This window comes from Epargyreus clarus, unplaced genomic scaffold (genome assembly GCF_041222505.1).
Source record: "Epargyreus clarus isolate Ecla_fem2 unplaced genomic scaffold, WU_Ecla_fem_2.2 ptg000026l, whole genome shotgun sequence".
In the NCBI taxonomy this organism is placed as follows: domain Eukaryota; kingdom Metazoa; phylum Arthropoda; class Insecta; order Lepidoptera; family Hesperiidae; genus Epargyreus; species Epargyreus clarus.
The window spans coordinates 15,007,931-15,013,403 of NW_027332233.1; the positions used below are offsets into that span (position 1 = coordinate 15,007,931).

Genomic DNA, 5,473 nt, shown 5'->3' on the forward strand with positions numbered 1-5,473 from the left:
TTTTTAAACAGTTCTTCTTACCGCTTAAATAGTCATCTACCCTCCATAATCGTCAATGTGTTGCCACCATTATTATAATTTTGATGTAACGCTCAACGTAACATTTTAATCTTTAATTTCAATAGATTTTAATCATCTGTTTCGGTATATTTATCATTTAAAATCATTATCATTTTAAATAGTAAACAAAGACCAGAAATGAATTGTCTACAAATAAGAACAGAAAAATTAACAAATAAGACAGACCACTGAATATTGAAAAATATAATTTACAATCATAGATTAGTAAAGATACTTCGCCGCCTTGAAATTGAATGAAGCCACAAATGGCTTATTTTAGTAAGTTCTTTTTTTGAATCCTTGACAAATAAAATCATTTTTAGAGAAAATTTACGAATAAATAACTAATATACGTAATAATTACGTAATTTACGTAATAAATAAATAATTATTTCAAATATTTTAGGGACATTTTAGCACGGAGACGTGGCAAAACTTTTTTACGCAACTATTTCAATTCTCAAAACTGGGTACATTTTCTTGTTAGGCGTGAGTAATCTTTACTAATCTATGTTTACAATACGTTTCAGATACTTGATATTTTAAAATGTACTAACACAATATTAGCGAAAAATGATATATGTATATCATAGATTAGTAAAGATACTTCGCCGCCTTGAAATTGAATGAAGCCACAAATGGCTTATTATCGTAAGTTCTTTTTTTGAATTCTTGACAAATAAAAACATTTTTAGAGAAAAATTGCGAATAAATAACTAATACTGCGTAATATACATGAATTTACATAATAAATAAATAATTATTTCCAATATTTTAGGGATATTTTAGCACGGAGACGTGGCAAAACTTTTTTACGCAAGTATTTCAATTCTCAAAACTGGGCACATTTTCTAGTTAGGAGTGAGTAATCTTTACTAATCTATGATGTATATAGACGGTTGCCCGCCTACATCAGGATTGGCCATAGCGTCTCACGTGGGTGTTTGGGCGATCAAAATTATTTGCAAGCCACAACAAAACCAAAAGTTAATTTTATTCCAATAAAGTTATGCACGTTAAATTAGCAAGATCAGTTCCCACCATTGAAAATATCAAACACACACAAACATTTGTATTAGAAAACAAAGATAATTGAAAAATTAAGCGAAACAATAGCGATTCGTCTAAAACGTGGCGCGTTCCCCTTTCCCGCCTTTTTTTTTACTCCTCTAAAAAAATAGTGGCGCTCCATCGACAAGACGCTCCGCTACACTGCCAGCTGACAATCTTGTTTCGTCACAGCTTAATAGATGGCGCTAGGGATGCGCCGTCATGTACATACTTACGTAGTTTTATTATTTGAAAATATATAAATATCGACTAGAATTGGGTACTTGACAGTTATAACAATAAAATATGAAATATGTTGGATATGATAGCTTATAAGTAAACATAAATTATGCAGTATTTCGTTTATTTTTTAATACGTTCTAAGTATTTTAATTTTTAAAAAGAAATTTTCGATTTTTTATCTGTGGATTTTAAATCCCAAAACGGCGACAGTGCTGCCTCAAATGTCATGTGACGTCACTACATCGAAACCAAACAAGACAAATAATAATTAAATCGTTTGCTGTTAGAGTTGGTTGAATTTATGTTGTGAACCGAAATGAAGCCATACTATATTAAAGCTGATAGCGTGAACCTGCTTAAAGAAGATCCATATATGCAGTGCAATAAATCAAAATGGATACAAAAACTTCCGTGAGATAACCTATGGAAATATCAAATAAACAACGTAAGTAAAACATTCTTTATATTTACATTTAATCATATCGGACAGTTAAAACATTTCTTAACTGACTTCAGACAGAAGAAAGGTTGTCTTCAAGTGATTTTTTTTAAATATACTTATATTCTTATGTGAACTGTTTTAAGGTTATTAATTGGTTATATTTATATTTACAGATCTTCCCGACAATCGTATAGTGACGACGTTATAGATTATGTGCAGTTTAAGAGGAAGGCAAGTTTGTGTTTCATGAAAAGTAAAAGTTGTCCTGAACACAAGGTACATCAATGAAAATGAAAATGTGATGACTGTCCTGCCTAGAAGAAGTGAGGAGCCAAAAGTTTCGAAAGTGGGCACCAGTCTGAAATACATAAAGTAAAGTACACGGGAAATAGTTTTACTTGCGTAACCTACCCAACAAGATGAAGGAAGAAAAGTGACCATACAGTTCCTATTATTGCATTGCAATTTAATTCTAAAAATGACAGTGATAAAAATATATATCCATTTGTTACGGAAAATAATTTTAGCAATGAAGAAAAGCAGACACGCAAGCAGCACAAAAATTTAGCTTAGGTGATCTGTAGTAATTATTGTAACTGTAACATATGATAAATATATACAAAAGTTCTACTGTGTGTACTCACTAATAGAACCATATAAACCAAATAAACAAAGAAATCGGTTAATAAAATACTAATATTAGCAAATCATGTATTTTTAATTATACAGTCCTGTAACTTAATCAGTGCACATGCACCATCAATCATGAAATATTTTACATGTCATGAAATATTTTAATTGTGTCCTACATGGGCACAATTGGCAAAATTACAGAATGGGCCCTTAAAATAGAATTCTCATAGACGTCTTATAATTCTATTCTTATCATAGACATCTATATATTATATTAAATATATGAATACTTCCACTTGCTGTTTTGTTTTGATTACGTCCCGTTCCAATGATTTGGAATTGACGAATCACTCGAGAGGTACTAAATTTATTCCTTTTTTTCAATAATACTTCTCTTACATAGATAGTATAAAATGTCATTGCTTGCAAACAGAGGATTTAAACATATAAGAATCTGCAAGTTCTTTAACGTTTATGAGATTTGGGTTTAGGAACTTGTATAGGCAAATTTGTTAGGATATTTAGCGATCGTACTTGTACACATCGTCACTGCACAGGTCTTATAACTTGTCATTTATTTAAATTTTAGTTATAATAGCTAAATAACTCTCAATTTTCTTCTAAGCGTTGTTTGTTTATAGTGTAATGACGTTCCGCCACAAAATGACACTTGACCGCCTGATTTAACGCGACGTTCCGTTCACCGTAAAGAAAGTTCGATTTTTATTAATGAATAGCCCTTTTTTCGAAAAAGTGATCAATGAAAGGCATAAAACACTTTCCCAAAAAGTGTCAAGTAGCCAATTGGGTACTTGACAGTTATAACAATAAAATATGAAATATGTTGGATATGATAGCTTATAAGTAAACATAAATTATGCAGTATTTCGTTTATTTTTTAATACGTTCTAAGTATTTTAATTTTTCAAAAGAAATTTTCGATTTTTTATCTGTGGATTTTAAATCCCAAAACGGCGACAGTGCTGCCTCAAATGACATGTGACGTCACTACATCGAAACCAAACAAGACAAATAATAATTAAATCGTTTGCTGTTAGAGTTGGTTGAATTTATGTTGTGAACCGAAATGAAGCCATACTATATTAAAGCTGATAGCGTGAACCTGCTTAAAGAAGATCCATATATGCAGTGCAATAAATCAAAATGGATACAAAAACTTCCGTGAGATAACCTATGGAAATATCAAATAAACAACGTAAGTAAAATATTCTTTATATTTACATTTAATCATATCGGACAATTAAAACATTTCTTAACTGACTTCAGACAGAAGAAAGGTTGTCTTCAAGCTTCGATCACTAATAAGAACTAGATACACAATCCCATACAAAAATGAACTTAAAAAGTGGCGTCAAACGTGTTTAAAAAATTCTAAGTGACAGAATCTAAAATTAATACAAAATCAACTTTATCACTATTATTTCAAGGTGTTTTTTAAAAACTGCTTACCAAAAGCAATAAATTTTTACGACATAAGCTAGCTGTCATAAGCTACCATAAAAAATTTAACCTTATTTGAATGAAATTAAAGTCGCATTTACAAATCAAAAAAAAGCCATTAAATTTTACGACCGTGGTTTGTCACTTGGACAAGGGATGAGTGGAGACGAACTGTCAGTACTTTAAACGGTTATTATAAATTATCACTTAATATTTTTATTAGGTCGAAGTAATTAATTTGAATGAAGATAATTATATTTTACCTGAATGTAAGTAATAAGATAATAATAATTTATCAATGAAAGTAATATATATATGCAGTCACAAAATTTATATTATAAAATAAAAATAAATCATACAAAAAGAACAATGAAGAACACAAAAAGGATTAGTTATAGTTTAAAATTAAAATATAACCAAATACAAGTAATTTAATTAAAAAATCAACAAGCTGTTTACGCCGTTGTGTCCAACGAAATATATTGCCGCCGACTAAAGAAATATGTACCAAATCAACATTTATTTCAATTATTTTTTACTCTGTAGTGACATATAAATAGAAGTCTGTTGTGTATATTTTGTTAAAAATTTTGATTTTTTTTTCAACACCTATCTAAGGACACTTTGGTATTTGAGACGAATATAATGACAACTTAACTGTCGAAATTAAATATCTTTGAAGATATAGATATTGAAAAAAGACTGTGAAATATTATCGTCGAAACTCAATGAATCCGAATGTAGATCTGAATAGTGAATATATAGTGGGATATGGAGCTGGAGATTTAGTACGTTATGTAGTCAAAGCTACGAAATGTGACGCATGTGTAAGTAGTTTGTTAGCCCACGATAGATTGTTCTTTCACAATCTTATTGATGTGAAATATTTAGGCGGTCTGTTTTATTCATCTCTAGACGTTTTTGTGTTTGCAAAAAAACAGAAGTTACAATTAGGCTGTACCAGACGTGTCCTAAAAAGAATTTAGTTTCTATAATTTCCACCAAAGTATTATCATCATTTTTGGGTGATGATGTCTTTTCATCCAACTGCCACGACAATAATCATAGAATTATTACAATAAAGTCTATATAAAAAATAATTAAAGAAAAAAATATAAAACAATAGCGTCTCCATTCAAAATAGAACAGAGTCACCATGTTACCCGAACAAATCAAGTGGGCATGCAATAGTAATAATTGTACGCTTAGTAACAGACTTTACAATTTACATGGTTTATACATTCTGTTGATAATTTCGAAAACTTAAAAATAAATTAATTACGCACGATATAGCAGTATTTATAATTGAGTGATAGCAATTACATACTTATAATAATAATACTTACCGAAAATACGATATTCCATCCTTTTTTAACGTCCTAGACGTGTGATTTTTGCAGTTTTTAAACGAGCACTGAGGCATGTTTATTCTCCGATCGTTCAAACACTACTAACCTAAAAAAGCACCCAAATGTCAAATTGGGCGCGCTTTTCGTCGCGTCATTCTGTCGTCGCTGATTGTGTATCTAGTTCCTATTAGTGATCGAAGTCTTCAAGTGATTATTAAGATTTTTTTAAATATAC

General features: G+C 30.1%; 1 long non-coding RNA gene across 1 annotated transcript; it reads left to right on the forward strand.

The window, feature by feature from the left end:
* The first annotated feature begins 1,387 nt into the window (after positions 1-1,387).
* On the forward strand, positions 1,388-2,723 carry LOC140753555 (uncharacterized). Its single transcript, XR_012103583.1, has 2 exons — positions 1,388-1,798; positions 1,969-2,723. It is a non-coding gene; the product is annotated as an uncharacterized LOC140753555 (long non-coding RNA).
* Positions 2,724-5,473: the final 2,750 nt, after the last annotated feature.